This window comes from Lissotriton vulgaris, chromosome 7, assembly GCF_964263255.1.
Source record: "Lissotriton vulgaris chromosome 7, aLisVul1.2, whole genome shotgun sequence".
Lineage (NCBI taxonomy): Eukaryota > Metazoa > Chordata > Amphibia > Caudata > Salamandridae > Lissotriton > Lissotriton vulgaris.
The window spans coordinates 839,949,282-839,971,301 of NC_141695.1; the positions used below are offsets into that span (position 1 = coordinate 839,949,282).

The 22,020-nt window shown below is 44.7% G+C and overlaps 1 protein-coding gene across 2 annotated transcripts in view; it reads left to right on the forward strand.

Annotated features, from left to right (window-relative positions):
* Positions 1-22,020, forward strand: part of GPS1 (G protein pathway suppressor 1) — a 299,438-nt gene that overhangs the window by 165,751 nt on the left and 111,667 nt on the right. The window lies entirely within an intron of this gene.

Genomic DNA, 22,020 nt, shown 5'->3' on the forward strand with positions numbered 1-22,020 from the left:
GCCCACCCCTCTCGATCCTGTGGTGAAGCCAGAGTGGACCGCCACCTGTTCAGTGCTTGGCAGGTGTTGCCCAGCAGGTGAGTCTCCTGGAGCAACACTGCGTCGGGAAGGTGGCGCTTAATGAATTGCAACACCATTGTACGCTTGAGTTTATCTCCCATCCCGTTCACATTCCAACTTAGTACCTTGAGACTTTTTTCCCATTGTTTAGCCATATCCTCTCTTCGCCATCTGCGAATGACCCATGTAGTGTGCCTGCCATTTAGTCTCCCCAGTGCCTGTGCCCTGCAAATGTATACAAACAGTAACAGTGTAATTGTCAGACTGCCTTGAAACCAAACCTCCCTCCCCCCTTCCCCTACCACCCATCCTCCCTTCCTTCAACCCGGCCCATCCTCCCAACTGACAAACTCTCAACCCCTCCCTGTTCCCCTGCTCCGTAGGTTTGAAACTACCCACATCCCCAATTAGCAGAGTGCCTTTTGCCCAAAATGACCAGTAAGGAAAACTAGAAATCTAAGTGACCCGTCCTCCCTCCCTGGTGTACCACCTTTCCGTGTGCTGGTCCCGCCCGCCGCCCGAGTCCCTCCCCCCCCAACAAAAAGGAATCTGTAAATCAGTTCTACAGTTCGGTACGTCTGGCCATTGATCCAAGCAGTGTTTCTAGGCAGAACCCCCGTCCAATGTAGTGCGGTTCCCCTGCTCTGGACACTGGGCCATCAAGAGAATGTCGTCCAGGTAGACAATCATCCGAATACCCTAACTCTGTAGGAATTCCACCGCCGGATGGAGCAGCTTGGTGAGGCACCAAGGGGCAGAGGAAAGTCCGAACGTACGGGCCGTGAACTCGAAGACCTGACCCCTCCAGATAAACTGGAGTAAAAGACGGTGAGTAGGATGGATGGCCACTATCAAGTACGCGTCCTTGAGATCTAGGCGCACCATCCAATCGTTCAGGAGAAGTACGTCCCGAAGAAGATGGATTCCTTCCATATTGAAGTGCCGGTAGACCAACCATCCGTTGAATTCCTTGAGGTTGATAACCGGCCGCTTGCCACACGAGAAAAACCAATTGTGAAATATCAATGTGTTATTATGACAATATTCGTATTATTTCTGCAACTTTATTGTTGGTTTCTTCTAAATTTTAACTTCTATTTTTCCTTACTTAACCCTTCTCCTTGGTGTATTGAACCAACTAACTTTATACATGATTGATTACATGGGGACAAGGAAGGAGAATTCTGGGCTTAGGTATACCGGTTACTGATGTTAACTATGATTAGACTCTACAGACTTACAAATTAATAGCCATGAGGTTTGGCGTGAGGCAGTGAGTTTTGGGACTGCCTGTTCGAGAGAGCTATGCGCATGAATTATGCTTGCTCTCTTTCGCACTTTTGTAATTGTTTACTCTAATTACAAATTTAGCGCAGTATTAGTGGTATTAGTTTTGAGATCAAGTTGAACTAAGAGTGGTTTTGGGATTGTGAATAATATAATGATTTTTGGCAAACTTGTATCGGAGCAAGGAGATTCTCCGTGTAGAATGCTTGAAAAGAAATAGAGAGAGGACTGTTTTGCCTTCTTGAGAAAGTCGGACTTACTATAGAATTGGACGTATAAAACAGTTGGATTAATAATTTAATGTAATATATGCGGACTGGATGGTCACTTGGGAAATATTAAAAATCTGTAAAAGTAAATATAGATGAGTTGAATATATATAGACATCTGGTGGTGAATGAGATTAGATTATTTACAGATTACGTACCTGATGTTATGATTACTTTTTATATACTAATAATGGATTCTTTGATGCTATTTGCCAGAGTTGTGAATATCTGAAGTATAACATGGCGCCCGCCATTTTCATTAGCGGCAATAATAAAAAGATGGCGCTAGGGTACAACGCGAAAGCAAGGGATTGAACGAGGGAGCACTAGCGATATTGGATAGGTGAGTACCGACATCGAGGGGAGCAGGGCCATACATTAATTGAACATATCTACAAACATATTACCGTTATCTTTACAGGTACATGTACTCGTGTATCTAGCATAAGGACGAGTTACGATTGATGTAGATTTTGAAGATTAGATAATTTGTGGAGTCAAAGAAGCAGATGAAATGAGGTGAGGTTATACTTCTAATAAAATATATATAGATAAGAATTTGGCATATATTGAACAGGAGACGTTAGGGATATAGACGTGACTTTGACACATGCGGTTAAATTTATTCAATAGTTGTGACAATGCTGCTTTACTTTTAATAACATGTGGATGTCCTAGATAGGTGATTTTTTTGGATACAACCCTATTAATAGGTGTCATGGTTTAGTATTTTTGTTCATTGATAACTGGTTTGGTTGTACATTCACTAAATTTGATCAGGCCGGTATACCTTTATTCCAGGCATTTTCATACTTGTCTCAGATTTTGAATATTACGATTAACAGTCCAGGGAAGGACTAGATAACGTTTAAGGTAAACTACTTTCTCTTTTTATGTTGGGTTGTCTTTATAGGGTACTTTGGGACTCCTTCTCACTTTATACTGGAGCACACTTTTCAAATTATTGGTGTTTACTTATTTTTATTGAGGTGGCCTTTTATTGACTTACACTAGTTGCTTGGTTGTCTCTCTGACTTGATGCTATTTTCACTTTCAACCTTTCGAATTTCGGTGATGGTTATTAAGAATTTAGTACAAGACTGGTTTACTTGTATAACGTTTTATTTTCTGGGTTGCAGCCCTGACCAAGTCAGTTGATGCAATAATAAGCATCTGACGAAACACGTGTTGGCTGTTAAAGGATTTAATTTGAAGAATGAATATTTAAAGCAAGTGACTACAAAAGAACGTATTTTTGGAAAACGACATTGGACAATCATAACGTTGGATTTGTGGATCACTTTACTTCAGTGGATATTTTTTCTCAACAAAGACATTACTTCTGCACTTGTTTGGAACTGTTCTCAATACCTTTTGCATAGATTGCATTGCTGTTTATTTTTGTGGAGCTCAGGGAGAAACCAGTGGTGTTGTGTGATAAACTCTGGATCGATATTCAGGGTTTTCTGGGGATTGTATGGTAACCTGTCCCTTTCTCTCTTGGAGTTCACTACTATACAACTTATCTCATACTGTCTTACCTCCAGCTGTGCGCCTGACTTATGACCTGGTTGCCAATTTTGTAACTGTTTTTTCCACCAGGAAAATATTGCTGAGGAAACCTGCAGGATGTTGAACTGATCGACAGATGGCCCCTTTGCACAGCAGCTCCGAGACCTCTCTGTCGATCAGTTGTGCATCCTCCTCTGAAAACACGAGAGGCCGCGGGGGCCGTGGATTGTTTGCAAGACCCACATGTCCGCCATAATCGCTGCCCAAGCCCCTGAAAAAGCCGCTAGCCGGCCGCCAATGCGCACCTGCTCTGCAGGAATAACACTTACTGCTGGAATTGGTGTTGCCTGAATTATTCTTGAAGACTACCCGGCCTCTGAAGCGTTGACCCCGGGTGGGGTAAAAGTTGTTATAGTTGGCCGAGGTGTTGTACTGCCCTCGCCCGGAGCTTTGACCCGTGGTAAAGTTCTGACCGCCTCGGCCGGTCGCGAGGCCCCTACCGCGACCGGCCCCACTAGAGAAACGTTGTTGGAAGACTCCCTTAATGCTGGACTGGGCCTTGTCCATGGAGGTAAAGGTCGATACGAACTTGCCTAGTTCTTTGAAGAATGGGTCTCTGAAGAGTCCCCCTTGGGCCACTGCTCCTGCCTCCAAGGAGGCCAAGTCCCCCAACTTTGGGTCTAATTTAATTAGGAGTGACCGCCGCTGTTCGGTCGAGAGGGCGCAGTTGGCGTTCCCCAGGAAGATGACCACCCTCTGCGGCCAATTCAACAGGACGTCAGGCGAGATCGTGGCCCCTGTCACCTTCGCCTCCTCCGCCATGTCAAGGATTTTTGTGATTGGCCCTATAGCGTCCAGCAGTTTATCCTGACAGGAGCGGTCAATACCCTTGCTGGGATCCTTTACAAACTTCGCAAGGAACGTGGTCACCTTGGAATCCAGTTCAGGCGTCATAGCCACCTTGCCCTCCAAAGTAGGCCGGGGACATTCTCCCCGCAGGCAACTCCTTGACTCCTTCTCAGTCCCGCCACAAACTTCGCCACCTTGTCTCCGGGAGCCAGGCCGCGGACCGCGGGTGGATGATATCATCCGGGTCCAGCATCCCCGTACTATCGTGAGGCAACGTGGCGGCTGAGGTGGACGGTCTCCAATAACGTACGAGTCCTCGTCATCTTCCGGGTCTGCCGGTGACATCCCTCCAGGCGAAGAGGGAGCCCGTCCCCAAAGACACCGAGAGTTCCGGGCCCGACGGTGGCGTGGGGGAGGGAGAGGTTGCCTTGGCCAAAAACTCATCACGCAGGCGTTTGAAGGCATCCCTGTCCACACCCTGCACCCCGTAGAGGCACCCTCCCTACAGGGCTTCTTCGGGGCGGGAGGCTCCTCCCCCGCAGGAGATGGGACGGCACCCGGCGCAACTGGGTGACCCTGCGCCAGCTTCGCGCACTCTTCCACAATGCGGGCAGACAGGCGGTCCTCCATAGGGCCCACTATCTCCGTGACACATCGGTAGATGGAGCTGTCTACCACATTGTAGAACTCATCATTCAAGTATTGGTACTCTTCCTCCTCATAATACCCCTCTTGCTCCATGCTGGACATCACGTACACCGCAGGACCTGGCTACCGGGACACAAATAAAACACAAGTCCCACCAAGGGTGAGGAAGGCCGACTACAATGGCCAGACCGGGGAAGGCCGGAGGCCTTACAATAATATGGTCCAGTTGGAAACCGGAATGAAGGCAGCACGCCCTTCACGGCGCGCCGACTCTCCAAAGGACTGGATCTTAGCCGCCTCCCAGCGCGCCCTTTGGCCAAAATAATCTACAAAGGGCTCCTGGCCACTTTGCAACTTCCCTGAGGCCCAACGCGGTAAAAAACGCAATGTGCTGAAGAATTCTGCCCGCAGGCGCTCAATGCGATAGACCCGCTATACTGACCCCACACGGGGCGTAAGGAATGTAAAAAAGGGGCAAGTACAGACCCAGATAACAGGGCGTTCAGGTGAGGCGGCGGGGGTCAAGGCTCCGATGCGACTCGCTCCTCAGCACGGCCCCTCTGTGAGAAAACCGTGCCGAGGAGCAGCGAGACACCGCAGCGCCTCCTAGTGGCCGCACAGGCCAACAAACCCAGGATAACCGCGTGAGGAGCGACGGAGCGCTCCCGCGATTAAAAAGGGTCTCTGTGGGGGCAAATACAATTAAAACACAAGCAATAACACCACACAGAGCCCTCCTTTAGCGAAACTACTCGCTAGGAATCTAAATCAACAATGCCATAATACCCTACAAGAGATGAGGAAAAAGGCACTTAACTGGCTGCGAAGCAGCGAAGGAAGAGGACTCAAGATGGAGGACCTATCTACATGTTATGGACACTGTTGAAGGAATAATATTGGACTCTACTCACATGGAATGATGGGAGTAGTAGTTTGTTGGACATTACAAATTTGTGTGTTTTACTGTTTAATGCCTTCTTTACCTTGTTTTTGGTATATATAAGTATTTGTTGAGCTTTTCTGGGCTGCTGTGAAATTTGTGAAAATAAAGAGCGAAGAAAGGAAAAGTATAATCCGAAGCCTCCGGTCCTGACATAAAATCCTCGTATATCAACAGTTCAGCTATGCTCCCTGAGAGAAGGCAATACCCAAATAAAATACACTGTACTAAACAAAGAGTTCTTATCGACTACATTTTTACTAAGAGATCAAGCAGGGGCCTAACTGAACTCTTGAATATTAGTAACGAGTAACACAAATGTCAAACATTTTCGGCTGACCTACCTGGTTTCAAATTCCACATCTTGGAAGAATGGGTGCCATGCATCTACAGCCCTTAGACTCGCATATAGTAGGCGAAGTTACCCTGAACAAAAATCCCTGGCTGCTGCAAGTGACCGATACACTAAAACAGTGCAATACATTTAATTTTTTCACACATTTCTCTTAAATGGTTATCTCAAGATTCAACTGATAAGTGGTTGATTTGGCCGATCGCACGAGTGTGAAGGGTCTATAGCTGTGAACGATTATGGTCCTATACTTAATGAGCCACATCCACTGGAAGGACCCATGCAGGCGCTAGCAACGTTTATATTGCCTATTATTATACTGGCCATTAAAAAGTGGTTCTTCCATTGTAAGATCGTTGTTCAGGTGCTTAATCGTTGAAGCATATTTATTAGAGGAGAGCTTGATACATAACATTGTGTATGCAGCAGACCAGTTCTGGTTGTGTGGATGTCTGAAGAATAGCTCATCCTAATAGCTCTGATTTTACTTTTTTTAGCAAGACATTTAACAGACTAGATTATTTTTTTTTGCAACATACTTACCGGCTTCTATCACCTTTTATTTAGCTATGTGCCTATTTACATGATGCACTGAGTAAATTCTTCCAGTTCCTCCAACAGAATTAAATCCTTTAACTGGAATACCAATATGTCTTTGTTAGTAGTGTTTAGTATGTAAAAAAAAATGGACTCAAACCTTTTCTTACGAGCTAATCACTGTAGGGTGCTTAATTACCAACATTGCCTGATCTTGATTCCTCCTGTTATCTCTCTTCCCCAGACTCCAGCTTTCGTGCAGCTAGGCAGCCCAGCTGTGTGGTTTGCTAATATCTTGAAGACATTTTGTTAGCTTCCCTGGGATTGCATTCCGCCTATTGCTTACCATTGAATTTTTATTTTATTACTCATGTTTGCATGCTTTCTGTTGCTACCTGTATTTGTTTTAGGCGGTCCAGCTTAGTGTTCCTCCCATGAACCATAGCCTATTTACTGTATTCTTCCACGAGTGCTCACTTTCTGTAAACAGGCCTTTAAATCCTGCTCTCGTCTTGTCACATTCGCTGTGCATTCAAAGACCGAGGTCAAATGTTAGGCTCGGTCTTCCAATGGACCTTGGTGATCACTTTTTTTTGCTGACTTCAAGTTTACGCCAATTCCCTCCATTCTAAAACACTACTCCACGCTATCTTGCTCCATTCTATAGCACTTTACTCCACTCTACGGTATGACCTTCCATGTCCCTTCACTCTGACACTCTAGTTTGCACCACTCCACGACTCCACTCCATTTGACTTTACTCCGCTCCATTTGACTTTACTCCGCTCCATTTGACTTTACTCCGCTCCATTTGACTTTACTCCGCTCCATTTGACTTTACTCCGCTCCATTTCACTTTACTCCTCTGCATTTCACTTTACTCTGCTCCACTCCGTTTCACTTTACTCTTTTCCACTCCATTTCATTTTACTCCAATCCATTTCACTTTACTCAGCTCCACTCCATTACACTTTACTCGGCTCCATTTCACTTTACTCTGCTCCACTCCTTTTCACTTTACTCTGCTCCACTCCATTTCATTTCACTCCAATCCATTTCACTTTACTCACCTCCACTCCATTACACTTTACTCGGCTCCATTTCACTTTACTCAGCTGCATTTCACTTTACTCCGCTACACTTCCCTTTACTCTGCTTCACTCCCCTTTGCTCCGCTCCACTCCACTCCCCTCCCCTTTGCACCACTCCACTCCCCTTTGCACCACTCCCCTTTGCACCACTCCCCTTTGCTCCACTCCCCTTTGCTCCACTCCCCTTTGCTCCACTCCCCTTTGCTCCGCTCCCCTTTGCTCCGCTCTCCTTTGCTCCGCTCTCCTTTGCTCCGCTCCCCTTTGCTCCGCTCCCCTTTGCTCCGCTCCCCTTTGCTCCGCTCCCCTTTGCTCCGCTCCCCTTTGCTCCGCTCCCCTTTGCTCCGCTCCCCTTTGCTCCGCTCCCCTTTGCTCCGCTCCCCTTTGCTCCGCTCCCCTTTGCTCCGCTCCCCTTTGCTCCGCTCCCCTTTGCTCCGCTCCCCTTTGCTCCGCTCCCCTTTGCTCCGCTCCCCTTTGCTCCGCTCCCCTTTGCTCCGCTCCCCTTTGCTCCGCTCCGCTCCGCTCCGCTCTGCTCCACTCTGCTCCACTCCTCTTTGCTCTGCTCCATTTCTCTTTGCTCCTCTCCATTTCCCTTTGCTCCTCTCCATTTCCCTTTGCTCCTCTCCATTTCCCTTTGCTCCTCTCCATTTCCCTTTGCTCCTCTCCATTTCCCTTTGCTCCTCTCCATTTCCCTTTGCTCCTCTCCATTTCCCTTTGCTCCTCTCCATTTCCCTTTGCTCCTCTCCATTTCCCTTTGCTCCTCTCCATTTCCCTTTGCTCCTCTCCATTTCCCTTTGCTCCTCTCCATTTCCCTTTGCTCCTCTCCATTTCCCTTTGCTCCGCTCCATTTCCCTTTGCTCCGCTCCATTTCCCTTTGCTCCGCTCCATTTCCCTTTGCTCCGCTCCATTTCCCTTTGCTCCGCTCCATTTCCCTTTGCTCCGCTCCATTTCCCTTTGCTCCGCTCCATTTCCCTTTGCTCCGCTCCATTTCCCTTTGCTCCGCTCCATTTCCCTTTACTCCGCTCCATTTCCCTTTACTCCGCTCCATTTCCCTTTACTCCGCTCCGCTCCATTTCCCTTTACTCCGCTCCGCTCCATTTCCCTTTACTCCGCTCCGCTCCATTTCCCTTTACTCCGCTCCGCTCCATTTCCCTTTACTCCGCTCCGCTCCATTTCCCTTTACTCTGCTCCGCTCCATTTCCCTTTACTACTCTGCTCCGCTCCATTTCCCTTTACTACTCTGCTCCGCTCCATTTCACTTTACTCTGCTCCACTCCATTTCACTTTACTCTGCTCCACTTCATTTCACTTTACTCTGCTCCACTGGTACTCCACTGACTTTTAGCCATGCTGTACAACAGCCACAATGGTGTTCAACATGGCTAAAACACATTGGGAAAGCTCTTGCATAGTCTATATCTATTCGTTTTGCCAATGCTTGTTTGCTTTTCTCTTTCACTGTGGTTCAGAGTCTGATTAAAATAAATTGTATTGGGTGCAGAACAATGTAGAAAATTATCACTTGACCCAGATACCAGTATAGAATTGGGGAAGCAAGGTGCAAAATGTTGGGTTGTCTTTGAACTTCCAACTGAAATTATATGAGAAGTCCACACTTGTTGAAGCTGATCGGACCACAGCTTTTTTGGTTGCAGCCCAATTTGTTTAAATCTTTGGTGAAAAGCTGCTACTTTTGTTGGCTTTGTCCTAGCTGAACATGGACCGAAGTGTTGTAACGTTGCAACCATTTACTACACCGCCTGGGAAGATGAGCTACAATATCTAAGCTTTTATAGAATATCTTAATTTTGCTTCTACTATAGTTTTCTCATTTATTTTACTTTTGATGGGTGCAGCACCCTAAAAAATATTGCCATTGGAATATTGCGAACTTCTGAGATCTGGAAACTACAATCTCCTCTGTTGACATACCATCCTATAACAGTATCCATTTCAGATTATTAAGGTTCAGTAGATGTCTATTCTATCAGCCAGTATTATCCACAAACACAGACCAACCATGATTATATTTTCCTGCTTTCTAGCACAATCTATCTTTTGTTCGCCATAGGTTATTGTGAAACTAAATTCTCTGTTGGCAGTCCTTTTTTTGGACATACAGAAGTGCTTTGACCTGCTTAAATGAGAGTATCTTGAATCCATCATGAAGGAAAATAATTTCCCATTCTAGTTTTCTTGGTTAATCATGTCTTTGCATCTGCCACTTCGACTGGCTTGATCCATACCAAACTGTGTATGTAGTCTCAGTGGATTCAAAGGGGCAACTGGCATGGTTGTCCCTCTTTTCCTCTACCTTTTACCACTACGTATTTAGCCTTGTGCAAGGTGTAGTAGGTTATATAACAATTTATGTTTCTAAATGCTGAAGGACTGTTCAATCAAGCTATTTGCCAATGAGATTGTATTTTTCCCTACTTGTCTGATTGGTAATATTGGGAGTATGTTTTCTTTGATAGAAGAGTTTTGCAATACGTATGGATATCAGGTGATCAGGATCAAGAGTGAGGTAATTTTATGCAATAGAGATATTCACTTCCATCTGAGCTATAGGGTCAGAATCTGGATCAGGATTTGGGTTTTGTGGAGATCTGGGTACCCTAAAATGCAGAGGGTATTTGAATTATGGAAAGTTTAAAAGAAGATGGAGTTTGAAACCTGGTAGCATGTGTTCCTCTCCTGGTCTGCAACAACAATCTAGTGAAAATTACTCTACCACAGTTTTTTAAAAGTTTTTTTTATTTATATTAGTTTGAGACTGACTTGTTGGCCTAGAAAATATTTTTTCACCCATCTAAAAATGTCTCATCTATATGGAAAAAGACGAGAAGCAGGACAGATGTTATTTGCTAAGTTGAATGCTCGATTTGGGAACTACAAAACGTATAAAATAAATATCCGACAATCACTTCAAAGATAGTAATATGTTTAAGAATTCTTGAAATGGGTAGTTAATTTTAATATGCCCTGTAAAGTGAAATCCCTAAATGGTTGAGTGTCAAAGATACCAGGTGTTATAAGAATATTGATTTGAACTCTCCATGCCTTTTGTCAAAGTTTGTGGCCTTTCTCTTTTTTGTTGAATCCAACTTGTCCAATCTGCGCCAATACAATACGAGTCTGGTATTACTCCTTGTACAGGACATTTACACAACAGAAGTTAAGAGAAATGTATGAGGTTAAGTATGACCGAGCCAAGTGAAATGCACGTGGATTCATTGCTTGGCACCATCGCTTTGGTGATGGGACAGCCAGTGCTTAGTATTTTTACCCCCAAATTAAGATCACTCATTAATTTTGTTCGTGGAGATTTCCACCCCTGCTGGCTGGAAAAAATGTAAACTCGTTATGTGATGGAAGCCAAAAGCTATCCACCATACCAATAGCCTGCTTCCCTATGCTTCTAACATCCCTCTGCTGGGGATCCCTACACCCTCCAGAATAGTCACTACTAGATGTCTGACCAAATGTTCGGAAGAAAGAGTTACCACAGTTGGGATGTTGTTTGTAGTTAGCAATTTAATGGACAATGAAACTTTTGTCAGGGAGCAATGGGTTCCAAATTCGCTATATCTCTTCCTCGCTAGCATCAGAAGATATGTTAAAAATACCTGGTCATCAGATGGTACTGAATCCCAGACACATAATTTGGTATACATGCTGTATCTCATGGGAAACGGGGGACACTTAACTAGGTGGTTGTATAGAGGTATTCGTACACGCGGCAATCCCGCTCCAGGAGCTAAGAGCCAAGTGGTCTGATGATATTGGACGTGTACTGTCAGATAAAGAATGGGAGCAAATACTGGAACTGGATAAGAAAATATCCTGTAACCCCAAGTTTAAACTAATCCAATACATGCTCTTACATAGAGCATATTTGACTTGGCACAGGTTGAGCAAGATGTTCCTGGGCACAGCAGATATGTCCTAGATGTTACACACAGCCAGCTGACTTACTTCACATGACATGGGCATGCCCTCGACGAACCCCTTTTTGGACAACAGTACTCCACATTCTTAGTGAGGTAGCGTTGGTTACAGTAGGGAATACAATCGAATACTTCATACGGGGTTGTGCAAAAAGCACAGGAAGCAAGGATTACAAGCTAGGTTTGCCAATCCGATGATACTTCTAGCGAAACGATCAATTACGATGCGTTGGATGTCTGCATTGCCCCTGACGGCTTTGGCATAGCATGGTGAGGTTGTTCGTTGGGTGAGGGCTGAAAGTATGGAAATTAGGAGGAAGGAAAAGAGAGGTTTGCGAAAGAACCCAATTGCCTTGGAAAGGGACGCTATGCTGGAGTTGTTTATATCTACTGATCCTTCATTGCATTTGAATTCTATATCACTTCAAGTCTGCGTAGTATAATCATAGACACAATAACCAACAGACCCCACACGATCCCTACAGAACTGTAATATGTAAACTTGTAGGATGAGCGCCTTGAATCATGTGTCAGTACATGTCTTGTCTGCCATGCCTGAAGCTACGTTTGCACAGTAGTGAGTTTGGGAGTTTCTGTAGTTAATTGACATTGGGAGGGGGGTGGGAATACTCGCCGACTTGGAAGTAGACGACATCGCATTTCCTGCTCCCACACTTATCATAGTGTGCAACTATGAATTTTACCCACTTTGGCCCACCTTATTCGAGTGTGACCGAAGTTTCTAATCAGTTGGACATAACTTGGAAGTCCGATACTGACCTCTATGACACAGCGCCTCTCTTGTCATTCCAAACTAAACAAGGGGTGATCCTCTTGTCATTTCTACAGCTATATTCTCAGTCTACTCGTATTCTATCTTCACGGACATCTTGGCCTCGCAAATTCCCTGAGGAAGTCCAATTTATTTGGACGAAACGTGTTGGCTGATCGACTTGAAAAAGTTTCTTTGATGTGACTAATTAAAATGTTAATAAAAAGGATAATGTAAAGAACAATCTCATAATTGCGTGATATTGTTCATAAGGTGGTGCACTATTCGCTTTGTTTTGTTCAACATTGTAAAGTCCAGTTGTATGGACTGCATCACGAAAGTCAGTGCTTATAGTGTGTGCACACAATTTTGGGATATTTCCCGCTAATCATACAAATCTGGTGATAGCAGGTTATGTGCTAGTTTCTATATGGTTTCACTGTCAATGTCTGTATATCTCTAGGACGATACTTACGTAAACGCAGTAATGTTACTGTATAGATAGTAACTTGCTGAACTGCTAAAATATTATTTCTTCTACTGCTACTGTATCATTTATGATCTGTCGGATTGTTCCGTTTGTTCTTTTACTTTGAAAACTTAATAAAATATGTTTTTAAAAAATGTGATAGAAGCCACTTACTCTGACACGAAGATGGGATATTTTTACTTGTGGGCAAAACTGGTATTTAGTTAAAGCAAAGGTAGCTAGTTTGAGTTTGAACAAACATTTTGCTAAGGAGACCTATAATGTTTGATTGAATTTCCTTGTTTGAGGACTTATTCGGTGTATATAGTAGTTTGTTCAGTTTCTAGGTATTTTGCTACTAATCTAATAAAGTTGATGTTGTCTCGGACTGCTTTATTTGGTTTGATTAGATTTATTGGACCCCTGACTGCCTTGCTGCACACTGTCAGTTGGACCAAATCTTATGTAAAAAGAAAACTGTTCTCTGTAATAAAATCGTAGGTTTCTTATATATGTTCAATTTAATACATTTCCACTCTGATCTAGGTGGCTGAGCATGCTCTGGATTGTGGTACCAGAGGTAGATGTAGTACCTGTTGGACTTGCTTTCCCTGTTTTTTTTAGGGATTTGCCTCTCGGCAAATACCTGGCTTCTTGCCTGCCTTTTATATTATCTTCCTAGTTCACTTCCTCGGTCTCCTTCATAGTTTCTATTCTCTGCCATCTCTGTTGGTGTAACTGGGCTGTTAAGCCACCACTCTTGCATGGCTGGTTTTACAACAATCATGCTTTTCATTTTAATCAAAAGCCGTTTTGAACTTTTTTAACTAGCTGGTGGATAGACGCATTGACTGATTCATCACCGCCCCAGGCTGCTCAATGTGTCTTTTCCATTAAATGGGTCTCTTGTTAATCTGGTTTTATAGTTTTCCCTAGAAATTTCTATTTTTGTGAAGCACATATTATCTCATTACACTATTTTGAAACGTTGAGAATAAATAAAACGTGTATTCAAGCAAATCTGTCTGTGGTCTAAGCACACACCAACAGTACTCCTTTAAAAAGCAAAAGTAAAGTCAAATGCCCTCTTGAATGGAATGGATAGTGTACCAAGATCTTTTGAATAGTAAATATATTTCTAGAGTCATTTCCAAGTGCTCTAATTTGAATAGTAAATTAGACTGGGCCTGGTTAAGTAGTGAAAAGCAGTCGTCTTAAATTGGCTACAAATCAAATGTCAATTAGATTTCTGAAGTCCCCCTTCTCAGGGATGGTAGGGTTGCATATCTATCTTCAGGAGCTCAAGGTTTAGCCAGTTCCAGCTCTGCATTGAATATATCGGTGCATTCTGGGGCTTTAATGTGTTCTTTTTTCAGATGAACTCGATTGACTAACATATGAGAATCACTAGACGAAGAAATGCTGAAAACTTGATACATGTTGTCCACCAGGCAGGGACAGAGGTGACAACACAGTGAATGGGTATTCCTGGGGAGAAAAAAAATAAGAGTTCTTGATGCTGTTTGCTGGCTAAAGCCAAGCCATCTACTGTAAATAGCTGCAAAGCAGCCTCTCCTGTTCTTGTAAATCATCATTTTCTTTTCAGACCCTCTTTAACTTCTGAATGACCAATTTCTGTCCCGAGCTTTTAATGTTTTAGAGAGAGGAAGATAACTCTTGGATGGAGGAGGCCTCTCTGCAAGAGGAAAACATATTTCTGGTTAATTAAAACTGGAGTCCTTGCCTTTGAAGTGTCAACACAGTAAAGAATATTTTCCTGGACTAAGAAAGCACTAGTTGAAGGGAATGTCTGCAGAGAAGCATTTCTTATGCATGTTATTTGTATGGTGATATTATGCCTGTTGTCTTTTTCTTTGTCTTCTTGGACCTTCAAGTTCTCTTGTATCAGGATTTTCTACGCAGCCATATGATTTCTCAGTTTAGCTGTCCTTAATGTCTGTGATTGACCTAATCTCTAAATTAGCCTGACAGTTTATTTTATTTATTTACTTACGCAAACTTATAATGCGCACAACTACCCTGAGGGGTTTCCCAGCGCAGGATACATGCAGACAGTGATAACCCCAGCTGATAGCTAGAAGAGCCAAGTTATCAGATTTTTATGAAACGCCAATAAGGAATTAAAGTTCCTAAAGGTGACCGGGAGAAAATTCCAGAGCTTGGGGCCAAAATAGGAAAATGAGGGTTCTCTGATGCGGGTTAAGCGGAACCTTGGCGTTGTGAACAAAGAATGACCAGCAGACGTCCGCAAAAGCATAGGTCTATAAGGATTCACCAATCCTGAAATGTATGCTGGAACAAAACCTTGTTTGTCCTTGAACATGTACCAAAGTGCCTTAAATTGAATAAATTTCAAAATCTTTAGCCAGTGCAAATCTGGAGCAGAGGTGAGGCAGGGACATGTCTTGGTAAATGAAAAGTTAGCCGGGCAGCAGCATTCTGAATGATGTGGAGGAATCTAATCGACGTCTTGTCAGTGCCTAGGTACAACACATTGCCATAATCCAGCCTGTACATGACCATGGCCTGAATCACTGTTCACTGTACCTCTAAAGGTATTAGCCAGAGGATCTGTTCAGCCATTTAAGGGCTAAAAAACAGACCGCAGCGACCTTGGGTATCTGTGGCTTCAAAGAATGTTTGTCATCTATGATGAATCCAAGATTCTTGACCTTTGTAGATGGGGAGGGTAGGGGCCCCAGTGATCTGGATTGGTGCCTAAGACAAGGATTTCTGTTTTTTCACCAATTAGTTCCAATGCATTTTTATTCATCCATAAGGAAATATTCCTCAGGTTTACATGGAGCAGCGAAGGGTCCTGCAGACGGGCAGCTGATAATGAGAAGATAATCGGAGTGTCCTCAGCTTAAGGAAAAAGGGTGAGCCCACACTTCTCAATAACACCAGCTAGTGGGCAAACATAGATGTTAAAGAACAAGGGGCTCAAAGTGGATACCTGAGGGACTTCAGAAGTCAGGGCTAGAGTCTTTGATATGGCATCGGGCAAATAAATCTAGAAGATGTGATTCTTTAAAAAGGAGCTCACTCGTTCCAAAGCCTTCTATGCCCGAGGTTCAAGTCTGTCGATCAGAATAGAGTGAGACACCGTATTGAAGGCTTCGCTCAAGTCAAGCAGAATGAGAGCAACCATGCCACCAGAGCCCAGATGCTGTCTAAGACATTCAGTCACCCCAAGTAGAGCAGACTTGGTGCTGTGAGCTGTCCGAAAGCCAGACTGCGAAGGATGGAGAAGTCAATGAGTCTCAATGAAAGTGGAAAGTTGTGGGTTGACCTGCTTTTCCCACATTTTGGAGAAGACTGAAAGAAGGGAAATAGGATGGAAACTTGACCAGCAGGAGGGATCCAAGTCAACTTTTTTTTAAAAAGGGGAGAGCCAGAGCATGTTTTCAGTTCTGGGGAACGATACCTGCAATCAGAGAGGAATTGAGTAGTTTTAAAATTACAGTTAAAACAGGGTCATTGAGTAGTTTAAGTTTGCAGGGGGAACATGGTCCAGCGGAGAGCCAGATTTAATGAATTGCAGACCATTTAAAAAAAATGTCAGATCCAACAAGGATCATGCCCTAATTCTTAGGTACTCCTCCAACTTATTCACTGTCCATACATCAAATCGCTAGGGGAGAGGTGGAGGCATAGCCGTGGCATTTAAAACTTGCTTCACCTGTACCTGGAAGTCTATGGACTTGACTGGCACAGAATGCGCCCATTTTTCCATCAGCATTAGTCAGCATCAAACTTTGTCAGGTCTTCTGATCTACCGCCCTCAAGGGAGTGACAGCGCTTTCAGGAAAGCTCTTCCTGAGCTGGTAAGCTCTCTCTCTCTGTGCTCCTCCAACTTTACCATCATCGGTGATCTTAATATACACTTTGATGCCATGGAGATCCCAGCGGTTAGAGGTCTGCTGGACGATCTTGAAGTAGTACAGCTACCCCAACTGGTCCGTCATCCGACCCATGAGGGTGGTCATACTCTTGATCCGGTCTTTACAAATCTTCAACTGACCGAGGTCTCACCCCCTAGACCCATGGGTTGGAGTGATCACTACCTCATTGAGCTCTTTATCACAATGGTGACACATTCTACTGGGAAGCCCGATAAAACATCCTTCAGGCGACCCTGGAAAAAGCTCAAATTGGAGGATTTCCATAGTCTTTTGACCACTACACCTCTGGTTCACATGGATGACGTTGCAACTGGGTATAACATCTTTTGCGCCTGGATTGTTCAAGCGCTGGACGTACTAATCCCGGCCAGCTGGAGTAGGAATGGATCTTCTCAATCTAATCCCTGGTACTCGGAGGCACTTAGATGTATGAAAGCTTCCTGCCGACAGGCTGAAAGAGCATGGAGGAAAAACTACGATAAAGACCTAAAAGTATGCTACCTGGCTAAGGTAAAGTTATACCATAGAACTGTCTGCCGGGCCCGAGCCGACTACTATGCACGGGAGTTCCAGGCGAGTTCTAACCCGTCCAAAGTGGTTTTTAAAGTCCTGAAGGAGCTCACAGTGAACAGACTTCCTATTACGAAGATCTGTTCCCTTGCCCACTGTGAGTCGTTAGCCAGCTTCTTTGTGGAAAAAGTAAACGCCATCTATCGCTCTTTTCCCAAAGCTGACCCTGACAGTACGACCTTAACATTGCGTACTTCTCAGTGCTTGGCCTCTCTTCCCATACCATCGGAACAGGAGTTCAATCTCCTAGCGGCCAAGGTCAAGTCTGGCTCACCGGATGACCCTTTGAGACCGGCCCAGTTTTTGGACTCGGCGTCCTTTTGCCTTCCTCCTATCCGCCATCTGGTGGAGCAATCCCTTACCACCGGTTCAGTTCCACCTAGCTGGAAGGCTGCCTGTGTCATGCCAATTATAAAGAAACCTGGTTTGGATCCGTTGAAGCCGGAGAGCTATCGACCTATCTCCCTCCTTCCCTGGGTGGCAAAGATCACAGAGGCCCATGTGATTCCTAACTAAACATCTGGCTTCTGCACACCTACTGGATCCTACACAGAATGGTTTTAGACCTGGACATAGTACAGAGACGGCACTCCTATATATGGTTGAACATCTCCGCTCTGTACTAGACGCAGGTCAAACGGCGGCACTGGTCCTTTTGGACCTCAGTGCCGCCTTTGACACTGTATCCCATACCATTCTTCTTCGAAGGCTTGGTGAGGCAGGTATTTCAGGCAGGGCGCTGGACTGGTTCCAATCGTTCCTTTCGGAACGATCCTTTCAGGTTGTAGTGCCACCGTTTAGATCTAAGCCTCATGCCTTCACCCAAGGAGTCCCGCAAGGTTCGGCGTTGAGCCCCACTCTCTTCAACCTCTACGTTCAACCTTTGGCGGAGGTTGCGAAGAGGTGGGGTCTCACTATGGTATCATACGCCGATGATACCCAGTTGGCGTTGGCTCTCAACGGGGACTCTGACCAACTGGCATCAAACTTTGCAGATGGTCTGAGGGCTGTTGCTAGTTGGCTTACGGCCAACTGTTTACAACTCAACGCCCTCAAAACTGAGGTGATGGTATTGGGGAAACATCCCAATTTGTGGGGTGCCAACTGGTGGCCTAGGGAGCTGGGACCTCCCCCAAAACCTGTTTCTGAACTTAAAAATCTTGGCGTCTAGTGAGACTCCAAACTAACCTTCTCATTCCATACTAAGAAGGTGGCATCCATGTGCTTCGGCATTTTGCGTAGTTTGAGGCCTATCCTCAAATTTTTTGATGCCCCCACTTGCCAGATGGTGATCCAAGCCAGCATATTATCGAGGCTCGATTACGCAAGCTCACTGTTGTTGGGCGCCAACCAGGCGGAAATCCTGCGACTCCAACGGGTGCAGAATGCGGCAGCCAGGGCCCTGGTGGGCTTGCCGCGTTTCTGCTCAGCCCGCAGCACAATCTTCAAATTGCACTGGCTGCCTGTAATTAGACGCAAAGAGTTTAAGACCCTCTGTTTTGCGTTTAAAATTTTTAAAACTGACACTCCCACCATCCTTCAGCACCTTCTGACTTTGTACATCCCTTCGCGCAGCCTTCGTTCTGCCGGCCAAAATCTGGCACTTGTTCCTCGCTTCCATAAATGCAGATTAGGTGGCCGATCGTTTACGGTGCTGGCCTCCAATTGTGGAATGCACTTCCTGTCTACATTCGCTCTTTAGAAGATCTTTTTGCCTTCAGGAAAGCTGTTAAAACATTTTTTTCCTCTGCCCTATTAATTATCCCCTACTTTGTCTGTGATGTTAGTTATGTTACTTTTTCCTGCTATACCGCCGGGACGCCCCTTTGCTGGGGCAGCTGTGCGCTCAAAAATTCAATTAACATAACATAACATAACAAAAGGACCATCAGCATGGCTTCCTGTAGAGCTAGGGACAGAGTAATTTGCATGTAGCCAGGTTCTGAGCTGGGATGGTGCAGTGAGCTAAAAAACGGTGATGGATCAAGCCCTGATCTGGTGACTGGGTAGGAGTGTTCTGCTTAATTCAGATACTCTGTCCATCACCACCCCCTTTTCTGAATCGTTTTGTCCACCATAAGCGTGGAAGGGTAATGCCAGAAACCGGTCCCCGGAAGCTTGTTTCCTTCCCAGTAAAAGAATTGGCTTGGTAGTTTGGTCTGCCCTGTTACCATGATGCACTGGGCCAGGGACAGAGTAATTTGCATGTAGCCAGGTTCTGAGCTGGGATGGTGCAGTGAGCTAAAAAACGGTGATGGATCAAGCCCTGATCTGTTGACTGGGTAGGAGTGTTCTGCTTAATTCAGATACTCTGTCCATCACCACCCCCTTTTCTGAATCGTTTTGTCCACCATAAGCGTGGAAGGGTATGCTCAGATGTGAGTCCCTTGCTCACTGCACCATCAGGATTCAAGTAATGCCAGAAACCGGTCCCCGGAAGCTTGTTTCCTTCCCAGTAAAAGAATTGGCTTGGTAGTTTGGTCTGCCCTGTTCCCATGATGCACTGGGCCAGGGACAGAGTAATTTGCATGTAGCCAGGTTCTGAGCTGGGATGGTGCAGTGAGCTAAAAAAACGGTGATGGATCAAGCCCTGATCTGTTGACTGGGTAGGAGTGTTCTGCTTAATTCAGATACTCTGTCCATCACCATCCCCTTTTCTGAATCTTCCTGTAGAGCTAGTCAGATGCATGCAGCTCTCAGCTTTTATAGCCTCCATAGCTAATTGACGATTGAAGCTTGTCCACCTTTTCTAGAAAAAAGCTGGCTAGTTCATCACACTGGTTCTGGTACAGAGATGTTATTAGCCACCGACAATTCTTTCTCCACCTTAAAAAGAGCCTTCCGACGATGTTGAGAACTGACAATCTTCTCCATGAAGTACTTAGCACGAGCCTCTTTACAAAGGGCATGATATCTTTTAAGTGCCGCCACAAATACAGATTTCGCCTCCTGTGCATAGATTTTCCTCCACTTTCTTTCTAGTATTTTACATTGTTTCTTTACAAGTCTGAGGGAGTCCGTAAAACCAAGGAGCAGGGGGATGCGATCTATACATCTGTATTGAGGTAAGTGGCAAAATAGTGTCCACAGCCTCATTAAGCCATGGGCGGACAGAGATTTGGTCACAGTTGGGGTGAGAAGTGACAGAAAGTTGCGTATTATGCAATTTATTCAATACAGGAATTTTGAGTTTCAACCAATTCCTGACCTTCGGTTTCAACACCGGTGGAAAGTTGGGGACGAAGTAAACCCTTACAAGACTAGGTTAGAACCATTCCAGTTATCACTTAGGTACATTCATCATAGCATAATTAAAATTGTATCACATGGCATTTTTAAAAATGACATTCTTTTGACTATGAACGTCTTCACAAAGGAAATATCTTTAAATGGTAGACTGCCTGTTACAGTCCTTGTGTGTGTGTCACAGTTTACATCTTTGATTATAAAGACACACAGGGCAGCGCGCACACGCAGCACACGCAGCACACACAGCACACACAGCACACACAGCACACACAGCACACACAGCACACACAGCACACACAGCACACACACACAGCACACACACACACCCACACCCAGACCCACTTATCGTCTATGGACAATACGAAAGGCACATGGCACAGACTGTTACACAGTATTGACTTGTATACTTTCCTGGCTGAGAATTTCTACTTTAGTTGCCCACAAGCATACTACTCCACGTACTCCACATGATCTTGCACTTGTGTCCTACCTCGCCCCTAAATCCCCACAAGGTACAACATTTACTGTTTTTCCCACCAGTCTCCTGGCCCCTAACCCACTTGAGGTTCAGTTCTGTTGTCATTATAACCCTTAACTTTACTTGACACCTTCATACATCTCCTCTGTGAAAGCCCACTGCTCAATGCCATACTTCTCAACTTAGTACCCCGACTACCTTAGCTCTTTACTCGTGTTTACCAGTGCTGTGAAGTCCTTGCCCTACTCTACTTTTAATATCTCCAATTCAGGCCCCTTACAGAGTCAAACATAATCTGAAGTCTTGCTTAACTAGGTGAGCCAAACTGTGATCACTAATTTTATATGGATAAAGCTTGGCAAAGTGGCCATGACTTTTAGTGGGGAGAAGAAACTGTGTAGTTAACCAACATTGTGCCAAGACAGTAGGATTGACTGCTTTAAAATACAAACTCAGTGGATATTTTGTCCATCTAGAGAATACATTTTACACAGTTGCTTTGCCATGGACCTTCAAATTACTTTATTCCCTATAGTAGCATAAACAGGTTCATGATAGAAGGCCTTTATGGCAAACTTGTCTGTTTTAGTTACTTAGTTGGTGCATTGTCTGCATAGCATGTTTTATGACAAAATGGTAAGTGATATAGAAGTATGTGCATTCAAGGTATAAAGAGGTGTTTTATGGACAAGAGAAGACTAAGCCTCATTGGTGGCATGAGGATGTGTATTTAGGCAGAAACTGTAAGTAGGGAGGCAGCAAATAGACTTACCTAAGCAGTGGACATTGTGTTACAGTGAGTTGTAAGTAATGCGGTCCGTGCTGCTAGATTTTGGTGTAGTGAGTAATTGCTTGCTTTATTCCCCTTTTCACGTCTGTCACACTTCCTCCACCCGCATTTTTTCTTTGCTGATATTCACTGTGCTTTGGTTGTTTCAGTGTGATCAGTTTTTGGGTGAATGCTCCTTGCAGTGACGTAAGCTGCCAGTCTGGGTTGGGGTGCCCAGTCTTCAGGCAAGGAAATGTTCTGAATGAGGTGTCTGTAGTTTGATAATTTTAGTTTT